We start from the raw sequence: 23308 nt of genomic DNA, 5'->3' as shown, positions 1-23308 counted from the left end.
CCAAAGCTAAACGTGTATGAGAGGGGGATTGGGGGGGTATGGGATTATTGGTAGTGGCATTGTTATCTGACCTTACAATTATACTGTATTATATGATATTTTATTTTTCTTATTATCTTTTTTTTATTTTTCATTAAAAAAGCACCTTTTTCTGTAGTAATCAATATGCTCAATTGCTGACTCTGGTGATAAATGCACATCTATATGATGATACCATGAACAACTGACTGTACACTGTGGATAATTGTATGGTATGTGAATATATCTCTAGAAAATTTTAGGGAAAAATATAAATAGGGATAAAAGTGCTGGAGAAAACATGGAGAGAGGGATGTACCTATTTACGTTTGATGAGCAGGCAGAATGGTATAGCTTTTCTGGAGGTCAGTGTGGTGGTTCCACAAGAAGCTAAGTATGTGGGTGCCAGAAGGTCCTGCAACCTCATTACAGGATATATGCTTGGAAGATCTGAGAGTAGGGACATGGGTGGGCATTTGCATGCTGGTGTTTATGGAGACAGTATGCATGATTTGCAATGGATGGAGGTGGCCTAAGGGTACATCAACTGAGGAACAGAATGGTGAACTGTGGTGTATGCATACAATGGAATATTAAGTAACTGTGAAAAGGAGTGAAGCTGTGAGACATGCAATGAGGTGAATGGATCCTGTAGAAAGCATTTTGAGTGAAGTATGCCAGAAACAAAGGCCAACACTATAGACATATAAACATGTTTAATATAACATATAAACACAATATGGACTAACTACAATGTGTAAACTCGGAATTGAATCTTAGAGCACAGCTTATCTGGGGAATGCTCATTGTAATGGTCCCTAGACTGTAAACTCTTGCAGTAGTAACATCTATTCCTGAACTGTAATGACTATCTCCAAATTCTGAGATGCTGATCCCTTTGTGTATGACCTGATTGGTCTCTGGAACACTGGGTATCTGTGTGACACCTGAGGCTCAGGGCTAGAGCTTGGCAGATATGAATGTCAGTATTAGTGCATACAGCAACTGTTTTAAAAGCTGAAAAAGAGTCTAGACTTCAATTAGAGATATGAATGAGGCAGATCTGGTTAGGATTAGGGCAAATCAGGCCAAAGAGTAAAGGTTAATACTGACTGTGTTTTAAAACTTCAACTTCCATGTGAGACCAAGAGAAGAGATGGTAATCTGGAGCAGGATCTATATTTTCTGTAGTATACTAAACAGTTTAACTTGTACAGTCAGCTTGTGCAAACACCACAATTACATGGAACTTTGAACAGGAAGTGAGATCTGCTAGGTTTGCACAGGTTACTGTGAAGTAGTGATACATCCCAGAGTAATTTAGGTAGGGAATAAAAATATATATGCAGGCCCCCCCAGAGGAACTTGGGGAAGATGCAGAAATATTGGACTTTCTCACTTGGGTTGCTGTTGATGTTCTCATAAACATTAAGGATTGATGGTTTGGTATGCTGAGCTATCTTGGGGTTTGCCCTTGTGAGGCTTGTTGCTGTAAAGGAGAGGATAAACTTGCTTAGAACTGCGCCTAAGAGTCTCCCACTGAGTGCCTCTTTTGTTGCTCAGATGTTGCCCTCTCTCTCTATCTAGGCCAACTCAGCAGTCGAATTCACTGTCCTCCCCCCTACATGGGACCTGACTCCCAGGGGTGTATATCTCCCTGGCAACTTGGGATATGACTTCCGTGTATGAACCTGGACCCAGCATCATGGGACTGAGAACATCTTCTTGACCAAAAGGGGAAAGCGGAATGAAACAAAATACAGTTTCAATGGCTGAGAGATTTCAAATGGAGTTGAGAGATCACTCTGGTGGGCACTCTTATGCACTATATAGATACTCCTTTCTAGATTTTAGTGAATTGGAATAGCTAGAATTAAATACCTGAAACTATCAAACTCCAACCCAGTGGCCTTGACTCTTAAAGCTGACTGTATAACTATGTAGCTTACAAGGGGTGACAGTGTGATGGTGAAAACCATGTGGATCACACTCCCTTTACCCAGTGTATGGGTGGATGAGTATAAAAATGGGGACAGGGACTAAATGAAATTTGGGGGGGGATGGGGGATGATTTGGATGTTCGTTTTTACTTTTGTTTTTTATTCTTATTTTTATTCTTTCTGGTGTAAAGAAAATGTTCAAAATGGATTGGGGTGATGAAGCACAACTATATGATGGTACTGTGGACAGTTGATTGTACACCATGGATGACTGTATGGTATGTGAATATATCTCAATAAAACTAAATATATATATATATAGGAGGGACAAAAAAATCCAATGAGATGCAGAAAAGGCAGTGCTGAGAGGGAAATTTATAGCCCCAAATGACTAAAGGAAGAAAGAGGTAAAATCAAAGCCTTAATGGCACACCAGGAGGGACCAGAAAAAGAAAAGCAAACTAATCCCAAAGCAAGCAGGAGGAAAATAAAAAAAAAAGATTAGAACAGAAATAAATGAAATCAAGAACAAAAACAATAGAGGGCACTCAGAACACCAAAAGTTGGTACTTTCAGATCAGTAAGATAGACAAAACCTCAGGTAGACTGACAAAAAAAGAGATGACACAAATAACTAAAATCAGAAGCATGAAGGGTACATTATTATTGACCCTACAGAAATAAAAATGGATCATAAGAGAATACTATGAAAAACTGTATGCCAAAAAATTACACAATTGAGATGAAATGGAAAAATTCCTAGAAATACACAACCTACACTGACTTCAGAAGACATAGACAATTACAACAGACCAATTACAAGAAGAGATTGACTCAGTCATCAAAAACCTCCCAACAAAGAAAAGCCCAGGACCAAACGGCTTCACAGGTGAATTCTACAAATCATTCCAAGAAAAATTAAGACTAATCTTTCTGAAAGTCTTCCAAAAAATTGAACAGGAGGAAACACTACCTAACTCATTCTATGAGGCCAACATCACCCTAATACAAAAGCCAGAAAAAGATACTACCAGAAAAGAAAATTTGGGACCAATTCATTTTATGACCATAGATCCAGAAATCCTCAACAAAATACTTGCAAATGAAATCCCACAGTATATTAAAAGAATTATACAGCATGATCAAGTGGGTTTTATCCCAGGTATGCAAGGGTGGTTCAACATAGGGAAATCAATTAATGTAATACACCACATTAACAAAACAAAAGGAAAATACCATATGATCATCTCAATTGACATAGAAAAGTCATTTGACAAACTCCAGCATCTTTCCTTGATAAAAACACTTCAAAAAATAGGAATAGAAGAAAAATTCCTCAACATGATAAAGGGCATATTGGAAAAACCCACAGCTAACATCATAAGTCAACGGGGAAAGACTGAAAGCTATCCCTCTAAGATCTGGAAAAAGATGAGGATGTTCATTGCCACCACTCTAATTCAACATTGTGCTGGAAGTTCCAGCTAGAGAAGTTAGGTAAGAAAAAGAATTAAAAGTCATCCAAATTGGAAAGGAAGAAATAAAACTTTCACTATTTGCAGATGACATGATCCTATCTATAGAAAGTCTAGAAAATTCTACAACAAAGCTACGAGAGCTCATAAACTAATACAGCAACATGGCAGAGTACAAGATCAACATACAAAAATCAGTAGTATTTCTATACACTTATAATGAGCAGTTTGAGGAGGAAAGCAAGAAAAAAATCCCATTTACCATAGCAAGTAAAAAAACCAAATATATAGGAAAATATTTTACCAAGGATGTAAAGGACTTGTACAGAGAAAACACATTGCTAAATGAAATCAAAGATCTAAATAAATGAAAGGACATTCCATGTTCATGGATTTGAAGACTAAATATCAATAGAGTGTCAGTTCTACCTAAAACAATTTAGAGATTCAATACATTCCCAATAAAAATTCCAAAGCCTACTTTGCAGAAAAAAAAAAGCCAATTATTAAATTTATTTGTAAGACTAAGGGGCCCTGAATATCCAAAAACATCATGAAAATGAAGAAGAAAGTTGGAGGACTCACACTTTCTGACTTTGAAGCATATTACAAAACTACAGTGGTCAAAACAGCATGGTACAGGCACAAGGATAGATATATTGACCAATGGAATCAAATTGAGAGTTCAGAAATAGACCCTCACATCTATGGCCAATCGGGTTTTTTTTAGGGGTGGAAATAAACTATTTTCTTTATTTCTTCTTGATGATGTTTTCTACTCTGGAGAGAGTGGCATAAATTTACCTTTTTATTTCAAATGCAATTTTATTGAGAGATACTCACACACCATATAGTCCATCCAAAATATACAATCAATGGCTCACAGTATCATTTGTGCATTCATCACCGCAATTAATTTTAGTACATTTTCATTACTCCAAAATAAAGAAAAAAATTAAAAAGGAACATCCAAACCATCCCATACCCCTTATCCCTCCTATTTATATATATTTTTGTCATTATTTTATTACTCATCTGCCCATACACTGGTTAAAGGGAGTGTCAGTCACCAGATTTTCACTATCACATGGTCACATGATAAAAGCTATATAGTTATACAATTAACATCAAGAATCAAGTCTACTGGATTACCATTGAACAGATTCAGGTATTTCCTTCAACAGATTCAGGTATTTCCTTCTAGCTATTCTAATACACTAGAAACTAAAAGGGATTATCTATACAATGTGTAAGAATAACCTCCAGATTGACCTCTTGACTATTTGAGATCTCTCAGCAACTGAAACCTTATTCTGTTTCATTTCTTTTCCCCTTTTTGGTCAAGATAGCATTCTCAATCCCACAATGCCAGGATAATCCTGGGAGTCTTGTCCCTCACTGGCAGGGAGACTTACACCCCTGAAAGTCATGTCCCACATAGGGGGGAGGGTAGTGAGTTTACCTGCAGAGTTGGCTGAGAGAAAGGTGCCACATATGAGCAACAAAAGAAGTTCTCTGGGGGGTGACTCAGGCATAATTATAAGTAGGTTTAGCTTCTCCTATGCAGGAATGTTTCATAAGGGAAAGCCCCAAGATCAAGGGCTTGGCCTATTAAATTGGGATTCCCTAATGTTTGCAGGAATATCAGGAATTCCCCAAGTGAGGAAGTTTAACATTTCCAATTCTCCCCAGTCCCTTAAGAGGATTTTGCAAATACTTTTATATTTTCTGCCCAAAATACTCTGGGTTGCATCAGGGTATCACATTAACCTGTACATAATAACAAGATCATGTTCCCCATTCTAGGTTTCATGCAACCATGTAGTTTAAATAAATTGACCATACAGGTTATATTAGAAATTGTGCTACAGAGAATACAAATTTTGTACCAAATAAACATCTCTTAAATAACAGTCAAAACTCAGGAATAGATGTGACTGCTTTAAAAGCTTACAATCTATGCACCTTTACAATAAGCCTCACTGAACCATCTGTACTCTATATTATCAATTGTCCAATCTCTTCCCCTGATCTAGCCCCTGATAACCTATGCTCTCAAATTCAATTCTCAGCATTTGCTCATTACAGTAATTTTATATTAGTAAGGCCTTACAATATTTGTCATTTCATTCCTGGCTTATTTCACTCAACATAATGTCCTCAAGCTTCATTCACCTAGTTGCATGCCTCACAATTTCATTCCTTCTTGCAGCCATTCAATATTCTGTTGTATGTATTCACCACAATTTGCCCTTCTGTTCAGCCATTGATGTACCCTTAGGCCACCTCTATTCATTGTACAACATGACTACTGATGCCATAAGCACCAGTGTGTAAATGTCTATTTGTGTCTCTTCTTCCAAGCATATACCAAATAACAGGACTGCAGGGTCATACGGCAACCCTATACTTAGCCTCCTGTGGAACCACCACACTGCCCTCCAGAGTGGCTGCACCATTCTACTTCCCAACTGACAGTGAATAGGTATATCTCTCTCTCCACATCTTCTCCAGCACTTGTATCTTTCTGTTTATTTTTTAACAGTTTTGTTCATGCCCTATGCAATTCATCCTAGGTGAATAATCAATAGCTCCCAGTAAAATCACATAATTATACATTCATCACCACAGTCTATATGAGAACATTTCCCTTTCTTCTGCAAAAAAGAAGAGAAAGAAAAAAAGAAAAAAGATAAAAGAATAAGGAATAAAATTAAAATTTAAAAAAGGAGAAATAACAACAAGAATCCCATATCCCTCCCTTATATGCCCCCTCTGTTGACATTAGCTTTGGTGTATTGCCTTTGTTATTACAATAATATATTACACAATATTGTAAAATATTACAATGTTATTTTACAATGTAATCCAATAATATTACAATGTTATTGTTAACTATAGACCCTAGTTTTCATTGACTATATTTTTCCTATATACCATCCCATTTTAACACTTTGCAACATTGACATTCACTCGTTCTCCTTCATGTGAAAACTTTCTTATATTTGTACATTTAATCACCATAATTGTCCACTCTAGGTTTCATTGTCTTATACAATCCCAGTTTTTATCCTCTATCTTTTCTTCTTGTGTTGTAAATGTCCCTAGCCTTCCCCTCTCAACCACACTCATAGTTAGTATTGTTCATTATACTTACAATATTGTGCTACCATCACATAGTATTGTGTTATCCATTTCTGGATCTTTGCAATCAATCCTGTTGAACATTCTGTACTCCTTCGGTGTCAAATACCCAATCTCTACCCTCTTTGTGCTTCCTGATAGCCTGTGTTCTTAACTTGAACTCTAAGAGTTTGCTCATTATAGTTAGTTCATATTAGGGAGACCATAGAGTATTTTACCTTTTGTTTCTGGATAATTTCACTCAAAATAATGTCCTCAAGATTCATCTATGTTGTTATTTGCATCATGAATTTGTTTTATCTTACAGCTGTGTAATATTCCATTGAATGTATATACCACAGTTGTTTATCCACTCATCTGTTGATGGACAGCTGGGAATAATGCCATTATAAACATCCATGTACAAATGTCTGTTGGTAGTCCCTGCCTTCAGTTCCTCTGAATATATACCTAGTAATGGGATTGCTGGTCATATGGCAATATGACAATTCTATACTTAGCTTCCTGAGTTACTGCCAAGCTGCCTTCCAGACTGGTTGCACCATTCTACATTCCCACCAATGGTAACTGTATCTCTTTATCCACGTCCTTTCCAACACTAGCAGTTTTCTAGTGTTTGGTAATGGCCACTCTGGTAGGTGTGAGATGATATCTCATTGTGGTTTTGATTTGCATTTCCCCAATAGCTAGTGAAGTTGAGCATCTTTTCATGTTTTTGAGCTATTTGTATTTCCTCTTCAGAAAAGTGTCTGTCCGTGTCTTTTGACAAGTTTTTAATTGGGTTGTTTATCCTTTTGTTGTTGAGTTGTAGGATCTCTTTATATATTCTGGATATTAAACCCTTATCTGATATGTGATTTGCAAATATTGTCTCCCATTGTGTAAGCTGCCTTTTTACTTTCCTGACAAAGTCCTTTGATGCACAAAAGTTTTCAGTTTTGAGGAGATCCCATTTATCTATTTCTTCTTTTATTGCTCATCCTTTGGGTTTAAGGTCTAGGAAACCACCTCCTATCACAAGATCTTTATGATATTTCCCTACATTTTCTTCTATAATTTTTTGATCTTAGCTATAATGTTTAGGTCTTTGATCATCTTGAGTTAATTTTTCTATAAGATGTGAGATAGGAGTCTTCTTTCATTCTTCTGAATGTGGATATCCAGTTCTCCAAGCACCATTTGTTAAAGAAGCTGCTCTGTCCCACTTGAGTTGACTTCACTGCCTTATCAAAGATTAATTGTCCATAGATGAGTCTATTTCTGAATACTTAATTCAATTCCATTGGTCAGTATACCATGGTATTATGCCAGCACAATGCTGTTTTGACCATTGTAGCTTTGTAATATGCTTTAAAGTCAGGTAGTGTGAGACATCCACTTCATTTTTTTTTCTCAAGATCTTTTTAGCTATTCTAGGTATCCTGTCCTTCCAAATAAATTTGATTATTGGTTTTTCTATTTCTGCATATAGGTTGTTGGGATGTTAATTGGCATTGCATTGAATCTATAAATGAATTTGGGGAGAATTGACATCTCATCTATATTTAGTCTTCCAATCCACATACACAGGATGTCCTTTTATTTATTTATTTAGGTCTTCCTTGGTTTCTTTTAGCAATTTTTTGTAGTTTTCTGCATATAGGTCTTTTATGTCCTTGGTTAAATTTATTCCTAAATATTTGAATCTTTGGGTTGATATTGTAAATGGAATTTTTTTCTTGATTCCCCCCTCAGATTGCTCCTTACTAGTGTATAGAAACACTACTGATTTTTTGCATGTTGATCTTTTTTCCTGCCACTTTGCTGTACTTATTAGCTCTAGTAGCTTTACTGTAGATTTTGGGGAATTTTCTCCATATAGGATCATGTCATCTGCAAACAGTGAAGATTTTACTTCTTCCTGTAAAATTTGGGTGCCTTTTATTTCTTTTTCCTGCCTAATTGCTCTAGCTAGAACTTCCAGCACAATGTTGAATGACAGCGGTGACACTGGCATCCTTGTCTTGTTCCTGATCTTAAAGGGAAAGCTTTCAGTATTTCCCCATTGTGTATGTTGTTAACTGTGTGTTTTTCATATATTCCCTTTATCATGTTGAGGAAGTTTCCTTCTATTCTTATCTTTTGAAGAGTTTTCATCAAGAAAGGGTGCTGAATTTTGTCAAATGCCTTTTCTGCATCAACCAAGATGATCAAGTGAATGTTTGTCTTTAATGTATTGCTGTGATGTGTTACATTAATTGATTTTCTTGTGTTGAACTACCCTTGCAAACCTGGAATAAAACCCACCTGATCATGGTGTGTAATTCTTTTAATGTGCTGCTGGATTTGATTTGCAAGTATTTTGTTGAGGATTTTTGCATCTTAATTCATTAAAGGGATTTGTCTGTAATTTTCTTTTCTTGTAGTATCTTTGTCTGGCTTTGGTATTAGGGTGATGTTGGCTTCATAGAATGGGTTAGGTAGCTTTCCCTCCTTGTGATGTTTAGGCTCATGTGTCAACTTGGCCAGGTGATAGTGCCCAGTTGTCTCATCGACAGGCACTGGCCTAATCATTACTGCTAGGACATTTCTTGACTGGTTAATAAACCAGAAGGCTGATTACATCTATGATCAAATAAGGGAGTGTCTTCTGCAAGGAGAGAATCCAATCAATTCGATTTTATACAATAAGTTGAAGACCTTTACGAGAGAAGAGAGAATTTTCACCTTTTCTTTGGCCAACTAGTTTCTCCTAGGGAGTTCATCAAAGACCTTCATTGGAGTTGCCAGCTCACTGCCTGCCCTATGGAATTTGGACTCATGCATCCCCACAGTTGCATGAGACACTTTTATAAAATCTCATATTTACAGATATCTCTTGTTGGTTCCTAGCAAACCCTAATACCCTCCTCTTCAAATTTTGAAGAATTTCATCAGTATTCTTTCTTGAATGCTTGGTAGAATTCACACATGAAGCCATCTGGTCTGGGGTTTTGCTTTTGGGGGAGCTTATTGATGACTGACAAATTCTTTACTTGTGATTGGTTTTTTGAGGTCTTCTATTTCTTCTCAATTCAATATTGGTTATTCATGTTTTTCTAGGAAGTTGTCCATTTCATTTAAATTGTCCAGTTTGTTAGCATACAGTTGTTATTTCTAAGGGGTCAGCAGCTATGTCTCCCCTCCCTTTTCTGATTTTATTTATTTGCATCCTCTCTCTTTCTTCGGCCTAGCTAAGGGTCCATCAATTTTATTGATTTTTTCAGAGAACCAGCTTCTGGTTTTGTTGATTCTATTGTTTTCATGTTCTCAATTTCATTTATTTCTGCTCTAATTTTTGTGATTTCTTTCCTTCTGTTTGCTTTGGGGTTAGTTTTGTGGTCTTTAATTCCTCCAGCTGAGTCATTAAGTCCTTGATTTTTGCTCTTTCTTCATTTTTACCATAGGCATTTAGGGTGATAAATTCCCCTCTCAGCACTGCCTTTGCTGCATTCCATAAATTTTGATATGTTGTTTTCTCATTTTCATTTGCCTCAAGATATTTAATTATTTCTCTTGAAATTTCTTTCTTGACCTGCTGCTTGTGTAAGAGTGAGTTGCTTAGCATCCACGTATTTGTGAATTTTCCTGCATTCCACCTGTTATTGATTTCTAACTTCATTCTGTTATGGTCTGAGAAAGGGTTTTGTATAATTTCAATCTTTTTAAATTTATGGATACCTGCTTTGTGACCCAAGATGTGATTTAATCAGGAGAATGATTCATGAGCACTTGAGAAAAATGCATATCCTGCTGTTCTGGATTGCTAATGCTGCCATTTCACAAAAAAACAGAAAAGGATTGGCTTTTATAAAGGGAGTTTATTTGATTACAAAGTTACAGTCTTAAGGTCATAAAGTGTCCAAGGTAAGGCATCAACAATAAGGTACCTTCACTGAAGGATGGACAATGGCGTCCAGAAAACCTCTGTTAGCTGGGAAGGCACGTGGCTGGCATCTTCTCACTCCCAGGTTGCGTTTCAAAATGGCATTCTCTAAAATATCAACTTTCAATGGCTGTCTTCAAAATGTCCCTCAACTGCAGCTCCAAAATGTCACTCCTAGCTGCTCTGAGGTCCTTCTGTTTGTGAGCTTTTTATAGGGCTCCAGCAATTAAATCAAGACCCACCCTGAATGCGTGCAGCCACATTTCCATTGAAACATTCAATCAAGAGTTCACACCCTAATCAAAAGTGTCACTCACAGTTGCGTGGATCACATCTCCATGGAAACACTCAATCAGAAGGTTCCAACCTAATCAACACTAATACATCTGCCCCCACAAGATTGCATTAAAGTATATGGCTTTTTCTTGGGGACATGAGATATACAAACCAGCACACCTGCTGTTGTTGGGTGCAATGTTCTGTAAATGCCTTTTAAGTCTAGTTCATTTATCATATTATTCAAAAATCTCTGTTTCCTTATTTTCTTCTATCTAGATGGTCTATCCATTGATGAGAATAGTGTATTGAAGTCTCCTACTACTATTGTAGAAGTGTCTATTTCTCCCTTCAGTTTTTTCAGTGTTTGCCTCATGTATTTTCTTGGCTTGGTTGATAAATATTTATGATTGTTATGTCTTCTGGATGAATTTTCCCTGTTACTAATACATAGCATCCTTCTTTGCCTCTTTTAATTGTTTTACATTTGAAGTCTAATTGGTCTGATATTAGTATAGCTATCCCAGCTCTTTTCTGGTTGTTATTTGCATGAAATATCTTTTTCCAACCTTTCGCTTTCAACCTGTTTTTGTCCTTCGGTCTTAAGTGAGTTTCTTGTAGATAGCATATAGATGGGTCCTGACCTTTTATCCATTCTGCCAATCTATGTTTTTTGATTGGGGGAGTTCAATCCATTACCATTTAATGTGATTACTGTAAAGGCATTACTTTCTTCAACCAGTTTTTCTCTTGGATTTTATATGTCTGTTCTAGTTTGCTAATGCTGCTGGAATGCAAAACACCAGAAATGGATTGGCTTTTATAAAGGGGGTTTATTTGGTTACAAAGTTACAGCCTTAAGGCCATAAAGTGTCACTGAACGATGGCCAATGGTGCCCAGAAAACCTCTGTTAGCTGGGAAGGCATGTGGCTGGCGTCTGCTTGATCCTAGGTTATGTTTCAAAGTGGCATTCTCCAAAATGTCTGCATCAGCTTCCACCAGCCATCTTCAAAATGTCTGTCTCAGCTCCAGCTCACCCTGAGTTCCTTCTGTCTGAGCTTATATAGTGCTCCAGTAAAATAAACAAGGCCCATGCTGAATGGGAGGGGCCATGCCTCCATGGAAATTATCCAATCAGAGCTATCACCTACAGTTGGGTGGGTCACATCTCCATGGACACTGAACAAATAGGTTCCAACTCAATCCACACTAATACGTCTGCCCCAACAAGAATTCATTAAAGATTATGGCTTTTTCTGGGGGACATAAATATACAAACTGGTAGAATGTCATACCTTTTTAAAATTTCTTTTCACCTTTTTAGTTACCCTTACTACTAATCTTCATTTATGCACTCTTCTCCAAACCTCTCTCTCCTGTCTTTTCCTGTCTGTCTGTGGTGATCCCTTTAGTATTCCTTGTAGTGAAGGTCTCCTGTTCACAAACTCTCTCAGTGTCTGTTTATCTTTAAATATTTTAAACTCTCCCTCAGTTTTGAGGGACAGTTTTGCTGGATACAGAATTCTTGGTTTGCAGTTTTTCTCCTTCAGTATCTTAAATGTATCATACCACTGCCTTCTCACCTCCATGGTTTCTACTGAGAGATCCACAGTTAGTCTTATTGATCTTCCCTTTTATGTGATGGATTGATTTTCTCTTGCTGCTTTCAGAATTCTCTCTTTGTCTTTGACATTTGACAATCTCATTAGTGTCTTGGAGTAGGTATATTTGGATTTATTCTGTTTGGGGTATGCTGCATTTCTTGAACCTGTAATTTTATGTCTTTCATAAGATTTGGGAAAATTTCATTTATTATTTCATCTATCATTCTTTCTGCCCCCTTTCTCTTCTCTTCTCCTTCTGGGACACCTATAACATGTATATTAGTACATTTCATGTTGTCATTCAATTCCCTGAGACATTACTCTGATTTTTCCATTCTTTTCCCTATCTGTTCTTTTGTGTATAGGATTTCAGATGTCCTGTCCTCTAGTTCAGAAATGCTTTCTTCTGCCTCTCCAAGTGTGCTGTCATATGTCTCCACTGTGTTTTTCATCTCTTCTATTGTGCCTTTCATTCCCATAAGTTCTGCCATTTGTTTCTTCAAGCTTATGAATTCGTCCTTAAGGATATAAAAAGGACACAGTGTCTTCTTTATATCCTTCATCTCTTTTGCCACATTTTCTTTCAATTCATTGGTTTGATGAAGAACATTTCTTTGAAAATCTTTAGTTGTTTCAACTCCTGAATCTCAGTTGAGGTGTCAGTTTTTTCCTTTGACCATATCTTCATGTTTTCTGGTGTGGCTCATGATTTTTTGCTGTCTAGGTCTCTGATTTTATTGATTAATTTATTCTGGAGGTTGTTTTCACTCTTTTGCCTAAGGTTTTCTTATTGGTTGTCTTTGATCTCTATCTGTTCTTTGTTTCTCTCACTGGCAAGTTGTCAGATTGCCTCTGCCCCCAAGTCTCCTCCCCAAAATCAGGCAGCCATAGCAGCATTCCAGGGATGGGGTTATGCACTGGGCATGCCAACAAGTTCACTGTGTGTGGCAAAACAAATCTGCTGGCTTCCAGTGGTGCTGTTTTTCACTGGTCAGCAAGACCTAGGTTTGTTTTAGAGCCCTGCTTTACCAGTTGGGTCGCCTGTATTTCTCAGCCAAAACAGAGTCAGGTTTCATGCAGAAGGTCTAGACCAGCTCCAGTGGTCCTAAGAAAGGGTCTGGAGCATCTTTTTAAAAGACTTTCAATTCCCTTGCACTTCCAGTTTGTCCAGCAGATGGTGCTGTTCAGTAACATACTCAGCCTCAGAAGCTGCTTTGCCTCCAAGTACAGGCTGTGTCTGCTCAGGTGGGGCTGCAACTGCGGGATTCCTGTGACCTCACTTTACGAGCCAAAATCCAGCTTGATGTGGGGAGGTTCCCCCAGTTTACTTGGGGTAGAGGATTCTCTCAGCTGCCTCAGTCTGCAGCCTCTCCCCAGGCAAGGATAGGCTTTCTGTTGCTGCTTCCCTCAAGGGTGGGGGAAGGGCTTTCAGACCCAGAGCTGGAAACATAGTGTCTGTCTATGTTTTCTCAGTTTCTTTGTCCCTCACTGACCTGGGCCTTGAAATGTCCTCCCCTGTCCCCCAGGTCTTCAAACAATAGGGGTATGTCTCACTGCTATAAGAGATTTTAAAATCTGAGCCCCTGGTGGGAGGGGTCCTGTCTGCTAATTCTGTGCCTTTCCCACACTGAGACTGAGTGAGAGGGAGGGAGAGGATGGGCTGGTCTGGGACAAAAAATTCCTACCTGATATTTCTTCTGTTTTTTCAAATTTGGCATTTGTAGGGTCCTTCTCTGGTCTATGTCTTCCTCCAGATTTCAGAATTGTCCTTTTTTAATGGAAACTTAGAAAAGAAATTTTCAGTAGCTGTTTATGTCACTATGTTGATGACATCACTCCAGCCAATTGATTTTTTACACAGCCGTCAAGTCCACTCAACTGGGAAAGAATAGTCTCTTCAACAAATGGTGCTGGGAGAACTGGATATCCATATACACACCATATACAAAAAATTAAGTCAAAATGGATCAAAGACCTAAATATAAGAACAAGACTATAAAATTCCTAGAAGAAAGTGTAGATAAGCATCTTCAGGATCTTGTGTTAGACACTGGTTTCTTAGATTTTACACATAAAGCAAAAGCACTGAAAGAAAAAATAGATAAATGGGACCTACTCAAATTTATAAACATATGTTCCTCAAAGGACTTTGCCACAAAAGTGAAAAGACAACCTACTTATATGGCAGAAAATATTTGGAAAGCACATATTGGATAAGAGATTAATATCCAGAAAATACAAAGAAGCCTATAACTCAACAATAAAAAGAAAACACACATGTTTAAAAATGGGCAAAATACTTGAATAGACATTTCCTCAAAGAGTAAATACAAATGGCTGGAGGCAGCAGGGCAAGACGGCGGAGTGGTGAGGTGTATGTTTTAGTTACTCCTCCAGAGAAGTAGGTAGAAAGCCAGAAATTGCATGGACTGGACACTGCAGAGCAATTTGACTTTGGGCATACTTCATACAACACTCATGAACACGTGGAACTGCTGAGATCAGCGAAATCTGTAAGTTTTTGTGGCCAGGGGACCCGCGCCCCTCCCTGCCAGGCTCAGTCCCATGGGAGGAGGGGCAATCAGTGCTGGGAAGGAGAAGGGAAAACTGCAGTGGCAGCTCTTATCGGAAACTCATTCTACTGATCCAAACTCCAACCATAGACAGACTGAGACCAGACACCAGAGAATCTGGGAGCAGCCAGCACGGCAGACAGGAGATAGGCATAGCAAAAAAACAGCAAGAAAAACTCCAAAATAAAAGTGGAGGATTTTTGGAGTTCTGGTGAACATAGAAAGGGGAAGGGCAGAGCTCAGGCCCTGAGGCTCATATGCAAATCCAGAAGAAAAACTGTGTCTCTGCCCCCTGGACCTTTCCTTAATGGCCCTAATTGCTTTGTCTCTTAGCATTTCAATAACCCATTAGATCTGTGAGGAGGGCCCTTTATTTTTTTATCTTTTTTTCTTTTTCTAAAACAATTACTCTAAGAAGCCCAATACAGAAAGCCTCAAAGACTTGCAATTTGGGCAGGTCAAGACAAGAGCAGAACTAAGAGAGCTCTGAGACAAAAGGCAATAATCCAGTGGCTGAGAAAATTCACTAAACACCACAACTTCCCAAGAAAAGGGGGGTGTCCACTCACAGCCATCATCCTGGTGGACAGGAAACACTCCTGCCCATCACCAGCCCCATAGCCCAGAGCTGCCCCAGACAACCCAGTGTGATGGAAGTGCTTACAATAACACACACAAACCACAAAATCAGGCATGGACATTAGCCTTCCCTGCACCCTCAGCTGGTTGTCCCAGAGTTGGGAAGGTGAGGCAGTGTGAATTAACACACCCCATTCAGCCATCCTTTTAGCAGACTGGGAATGTCCCTACACAGCCCAGCAGCCCAGAAACACCCTGGGGGGATGTCACTCACCTGTGACATAGCACAGTCATCCCTCAACAGAGGACAAGGGGGTGCACGGCCTGGAAGAGGGACCCACTCGCAAGTCTCAGGGGCCATACGCCAAAACCAAGGACTTGTGGGTCAGTGGCAGAGGCAAACTGTGGCAGGACTGAACTGAAGGATTAGACTATTGCAGCAGATTTAAAACTCCAGGAACACCAGGGAGATTTGATTGTTAGAGCCGCCCCCCCTCCCTGACCACCCGGACACATGCTTCATATACAGGGCGGGCAACACCAACTACACATGCAAGCTTGGTACACCAATTGGACCCCACAAGACTCACTCCCCCACTCACCACAAAGACAAAGTGGGGGAGAACTGGCTTGAGGGAAACAGGTGGCTCATGGATGCCATCTGCTGGTTAGTTAGAGAAAGTGTACTCCACAAATTAGAGATAAGGATTTCAATCGGTCTACAAATCTAAAAGAACCTTATCAAGTTAAGCAAATGCCAAGAGGCCAAAAACAACAGAAAATTTTACAGCATATGAAAAAAACAGATCATATGGATAACCCAAGCCAAAGCACCCAAATCAAAAGATCAGAGGAGACACAGTACTTGGAACAATTAATCAAAGAACTAAAGATGAATGACGAGACCATGTCACAGGATATAAAGGGCATGAAGAAGAGCATGGCACAGGATATAAAGGACATCAAGAAGACCCTAGAAGAGCATAAAGAAGACATTGCAAGAGTAAATAAAAATAATAGATATCTTATGGAAATTAAAGAAACTGTTGACCAAATTAAAAAGATTCTGGATACTCATAGGACAAGACTAGAGGAAGTTGAACAATAAATCAGTGACCTGGAAAATGACAGAATGGAAAATGACAGAACAAAAGAAAGAATGGGGAAAAAAATCAAAAAAAATGAAATGGACCTCAGGGATATGACAGATAATATAAAACATCCAAGTATAAGACTCATTGGTGTTCCAGAAGGGGAAGATAAGGGTAAAGGTCTAGGAAGAGTATTCAAAGAAATTGTTGGGGAAAACTTCCCAAATCTTCTAAACACCATAAATACACAAATCATAAATGACCAGTGAACTCCAAATAGAATAAATCCAAATAAACCCACTCCAAGACATATTCTGATCACACTGTCAAATACAGAAGAGAAGGAGCAAGTTCTGAAAGCAGCAAGAGAAAAGCAATTCACCACATACAAAGGAAACAGCATAAGACTAAGCAGTGACTACTCAGCAGCCACCATGGAGGTGAGAAGGCAGTGGCACGACATATTTAAAATTCTGAGTGAGAAAAATTTCCAACCAAGAATACATTATCCAGCAAAGCTCTCCTTCAAATTTGACGGAGAGCTAAAATGTTTCACAAACAAATGCTGAGAGAATTTGCTAACAAGAGATCTGCCCTACCTAAAGGAATCCCTACAGACAGAGAAACAAAGAAAGGACAGAGAGACATGGAGAAAGGTTCAGTACTAAAGAGATTCGGTATGGGTACATTAAAGGATATTAATAGAGAGTGGGAAAAAATATCTATGACAAACATAAACGAAAGGATAAGACGGCTGATTCAAGAAATGCCTTCATGGTTATAACGTTGAATGCAAATGGATTAAACTCCCCAATTAAAAGATATAGATTCACAGAATGGATCAAAAATAATGAACCATCAATATGTTGCATACAAGAGACTCATCTTAGACACAGGGACATGAAGAAATTGAAACTGAAAGGATGGAAAAAAATACTTCATGCAAGCTACAGCCAAAACAAAGCAGGTGTAGCAATAGTAATCTCAGATGAAATAGACTTTAAATGCAGGGATGTTATGAGAGACAAAGAAGGCCATTACATACTAATAAATGGGGCAATTCAACAAGAAGAAGTAACAAGCATAAATGTTTATGCACCCAATCAAGGTGCCACAAAATACATGAGACAAACACTGGCAAAACTAAAGGAAGCAATGGATGTTTCCACAATAATTGTGGGAGACTTCAACACATCACTCTCTCCTATAGATAGATCAACCAGACAGAAGACCAATAAGGAAATTGAAAACCTAAACAATCTGATAAATGAATTAGATTTAACAGACATCTACAGGACATTACATCCCAAATCACCAGGATACACATTCTTCTCTAGTGCTCACGGAACTTTCTCCAGAATACATCATATGCTGGGACATAAAACAAGGCTCAATAAATTTAAAAAGATTGAAATTATACAAAGCACATTCTGTGACCACAAGGGAATACAATTAGAAGTCAATAACCATCAGACACTTAGAAAATTCACAAATACCTGGAGGTTAAACAACACACTCCTAAACAATCAGTGGGTTAAAGAAGAAACAGCAAGAGAAATTGCTAAATATATAGAGATGAATGAAAATGAGAACACAATATACCAAAACCTATAGGATGCAGCAAAAGCAGTACTGAGGGGGAAATTTATTGCACTAAATGCATATATTAAAAAGGAAGAAAGAGCCAAAATCAAAGAACTAATGGATCAAATGAAGAAGCTAGAAAATGAACAGAAAACCAATCCTAAACCAAGTAGAAGAAAAGAAATAACAAGGATTAAAGCTGAAATAAATGACATAGAGAACAAAAAAAAAAATAGAGAGGATAAATAACACCAAATGTTGGTTCTTTGAGAAGATCAACAAGATCGACAAGCCCCTAGCTAGACTGACAAAATCAAAAAGAGAGAAGACCCATATAAACAAAATAATGAATGAGAAAGGTGACATTACTGCGGATCCTGAATAAATTAAAAAAATTATAAAAGGATACTATGAACAACTGTATGGCAACAAACTGGATAATGTAGAGGAAATGGACAATTTCCTGGAAACATATGAACAACCTAGACTGACCAGAGAAGAAACAGAAGACCTCAACCAACCAATCACAAGCAAAGAGATCCAATCAGTCATCAAAAATCTTCCCACAAATAAATGCCCAGGGCTAGACGGCTTCACAGGGGAATTCTACCAAACTTTCCAAAAAGAACTGACACCAATCTTACTTAAACTCTTTCAAAACATCAAAGAAAATGGAACACTACCTAACTCATTTTATGAAGTTAACATCAATCTAACACCAAAACCAGGCAAAGATGCTACAAAAAAGGAAAACTACTGGCCAATCTCCCTAATGAATATAGATGCAAAAATCCTCAAAAAATACTTGCAAATCGAATCCAAAGACACATTAAAAAAATCATACACCATGACCAAGTGGGGTTCATTCCAGGCATGCAAGGATGGTTCAACATAAGAAAATCAATCAATGTATTACAACACATTAACAAGTCAAAAGGGAAAAATCAAATGATCATCTCAATAGATGCTGAAAAAGCATTTGACAAAATCCAATATTCCTTTTTGATAAAAACACTTCAAAAGGTAGGAATTGAAGGAAACTTCCTCAATATGATAAAGAGCATATATGAAAAACCCACAGCCAGCATAGTACTCAATGGTGAGAGACTGAAAGCCTTCCCTCTAAGATCAGGAACAAGACAAGGATGCCCACTGTCACCACTGTTATTCAACATTGTGCTGGAAGTTCTAGCCAGGGCAATCCAGCAAGACAAAGAAATAAAAGGCATCCAAATTGGAAAGGAAGAAGTAAAACTGTCATTGTTTGCAGATGATATGATCTTATGTCTGTAAAACCCCAAGAAATTGATGATACAGCTACTAGAGCTAATAAACAAATTTAGCAAAGTAGCAGGATACAAGATTAATGCACATAAGTCAGTAATTTTTCTATATGCTAGAAATGAACAAACTGAAGAGACACTCAAGAAAAAGAGACCATTTTCAATAGCACCTAAAAAAATCAAGTACCTAGGAATAAACTTAACCAAAGATGTAAAAGACCTATACAAAGAAAACTACATAACTCTACTAAAAGAAATAGAAGGGAACCTTAAAAGATGGAAAAACATTCCATGTTCATGGATAGGAAGGCTAAATGTCATTAAGATGTCAATTCTACCCAAACTCATCTACAGATTCAATGCAATCCCAATCAAAATTCCAACAACCTACTTTGCAGACTTGGAAAAGCTAGTAATCAAATTTATTTGGAAAGGGAAGATGCCTCGAATTGCTAAAGACATTCTAAAAAAGAAAAACGAAGTGGGAGGACTTACACTCCCTGACTTTGAAGCTTATTATAAAGCCACAGTGGTCAAAACAGCATGGTACTGGCACAAAGATAGACATATTGATCAATGGAATCGAATTGAGAATTTGGAGATAGACCCCCAGATCTATGGTCAACTGATCTTTGATAAGGCCCCCAAAGTCACTGAACTGGGTCATAATGGTCTTTTCAACAAATGAGGCTGGGAGAGTTGGATATCCATATCCAAAAGAATGAAAGAGGACCCCTACCTCACACCCTACACAAAAATTAACTCAAAATGGATGAAAGATCTCAATATAAAAGAAAGTACCATAAAACTCCTAGAAGATAATGTAGGAAAACTTCTTCAAGACCTTGTATTAGGTGGCCACTTCCTAGACTTTACACCCAAAGCACAAACAACAAAAGAAAAAATAGATAAATGGGAACTCCTCAAGCTTAGAAGTTTCTGCACCTCAAAGGAATTTGTCAAAAAGGTGAAGAGACAGCCAACTCAATGGGAAAAAATTTTGGAAACCATGTATCTGACAAAATACTGATATCTTGCATATATAAAGAAATCCTACAAATCAATGACGATAGTACAGACAGCCCAATTATAAAATGGGCAAAAGATATGAAAAGACAGTTCTCTGAAGAGTAAATACAAATGGCCAAGAAACACATGAAAAATGTTCGGCTTCACTAGCTATTAGAGAGATGCAAATTAAGACCACAATGAGATGCCATCGCACACCAATTAGAATGGCTGCCATTAAACAAACAGGAAACTACAAATGCTGGAGGGGATGTGGAGAAATTGGAACTCTTATTCATTGTTGGTGGGACTGTATAATGGTTCAGCCACTCTGGAAGTCAGTCTGGCAGTTCCTTAGAAAACTAGATATAGAGTTACCCTTCTCTCCAGCAATTGCACTTCTCAGTATATACCCGGAAGATCGGAAAGCAGTGACACGAACAGATATCTGCACGCCAATGTTCACAGCAGCATTATTCACAATTGCCAAGAGATGGAAACAACCCAAATGTCCTTCAACAGATGAGTGGGTAAATAAAATGTGGTATATACACACGATGGAATACTACACGGCAGTAAGAAGGAACGATGTCGTGAAACATATGACAACATGGATGAACCTTGAAGACATAATGCTGAGCGAAATAAGCCAGGCACAAAAAGAGAAATATTATATGCTACCACTAATGTGAAATTTGAAAAGTGTAAAACAAATGGTCTATAATGTAGAATGTAGGGGAACTAGCAATAGAGAGCAATTAAGGAAGGGGGAACAATAATCCAAGAAGAACAGATAAGCTATCATGGGTAAATTTAACGTTCTGGGAATGCCCAGGAATGACTATGGTCTGTTAATTTCTGATGGGTATAGTAGGAACAAGTTCACAGAAATGTTGCTATATTAGGTTACCTTCTTGGGGTAGAGTAGGAACATGTTGGAAGTAAAGTAGTTATCTTAGGTTAGTTGTCTTTTTCTTACTCCCTTGTTATGGTCTCTTTGAAATGTTCTTTTATTGTATTTTTTTAACTACTTTTTTTTAATTTTTTTTTTTCATACAGTTGATTTAAAAAAAAAAAAGTTAAAAAAAAAACAAGGAAAAAAATGTAGCGCCCCCTTTAGGAGCCTGTGGAGAATGCAGGGGTATTGGCCTACCCCACCTCCATGGTTGCTAACATGCCCACAGACATAGGGGACTGGTGGTTTGATGGGTTGAGCCCTCTACCATAGGATTTACCCTTGGGAAGACTGTTGCTGTAAAGGAGAGGCTAGGCCTCCCTATAATTGTGCCTAAGAGCCTCCTCCCGAATGCCTCTTTGTTGCTCAGATGTGGCCCTCTCTCTCTAGCTAAGCCAACTTGAAAGGTGAAATCACTGCCCTCCCCCCTACGTGGGTTCAGACACCCAGGGGAGTGAATCTCCCTGGCAACGTGGAATATGACTCCCGGGGAGGAATCTAGACCCGGTATCCTGGGATGGAGAACATCTTCTTGACTGGGAGGGGGGCGAGGGTGTGCGGATGAGAGGAGATGGGGTGGGCTTCGGTGGCAGAGGGATTCCAGGACGAGCTGAGGGGTCGTTCTGGTGGGCGCTCTTGCGCACAATGTAAATGGCCCTTTTTGGGTTCTGATGGATTGGGGTGGCTGGCGGTGGATGCTTGGAGCTGTCGGACTGCAGCCCGGAGCCCATGAATCTTGAAGACGATTGTGTAGCGGTGTGGCTTGTGGGGGGTGGCAGTGGGACTGGGAAAGCCATAAGGACCACACTCCCCTTTGTCTAGTTTGTGGGTGGATGAGTAGAAAAATGGGGGAAGGAAACAAACAGACAAAGGCGCGCAGTGTTTTTTGCTTTGATTGCTCTTTTTCATTTTAATTATTATTCTTGTTGTTTTTGTGTGTGTGGTAATGGAGGTGTTGGGGATTGATTTTGGTGATGAATGTACAACTATGTAATGGTGCTGTGAACGGTCGAGTGTGTGATTTGTTTTGTATGGCTGCATGGTATGTGAATATATCTCAATAAAATGAATATTTTAAAAAAGATATTGAGGGAGGGGAATTGCAAAAAAAAAAAAAATACAAATGGCTGGAAAGTCCATGAAAAGATGCTCAAAATCACTAGCAATTAGGGAAATGCAAATCAAAACAACAATTAGATATCAATTCATACCCACTAGAACGGCCATTATTTTTAAAATTGACAACTACAAGTTTTGAAGAGGATGTGGAAAAATAGGAATACACATTCATTTTTGGTGGGAACGTAAATTGATGCATTCACTGTGAACACAGTTTGGCAGTTCCCCAGGAAGCTAAGTATAGAATTACCATATGATTCAGCAATTCTGCTACTAGGTATATGCCTAGAAGAATTGAAAGCAGGGATGTGAACAGATATTTCCACACTGATGTTCATAGCAGCATTGTGAGGATATACAAATGGTTAAAAAGTATAAAAAAGGTGCTTAACATCACTAGCTATTAGGGAAATGCAAATCAAAACCACAATGAGATATAATTTCACACTCGCTTGAATGGCTACTTTTAAAAAAACAGAAAATTACAAGTGTTTGAGAGGATGTGGAACATTCATTCATTGCTAGTGGCAGTGTAAAATGGTGCAGCTGCTATGGAAGACAGTTTGCAATTCCTCAGGAAGCTAAGTATAGAACTGCCATATGACCTGGCAATCCCACTACTAGGTATATACTAGGTATATAGTAGGAAGAATTGAAAGCAAGAACTCGAACAGGTATTTGCACACTGATGCTCATAACAGCATTATTCACAACTGCAAAAAGATGGAAACAACCTAAGTGTCCATCAACAGAA

The sequence above is a fragment of the Choloepus didactylus genome, chromosome X, assembly GCF_015220235.1.
Source record: "Choloepus didactylus isolate mChoDid1 chromosome X, mChoDid1.pri, whole genome shotgun sequence".
Classification (NCBI taxonomy): Eukaryota; Metazoa; Chordata; class Mammalia; order Pilosa; family Megalonychidae; genus Choloepus; species Choloepus didactylus.
The sequence above is the reverse complement of the archived record's forward strand: the minus strand, read 5'-3'. Positions refer to the sequence as shown.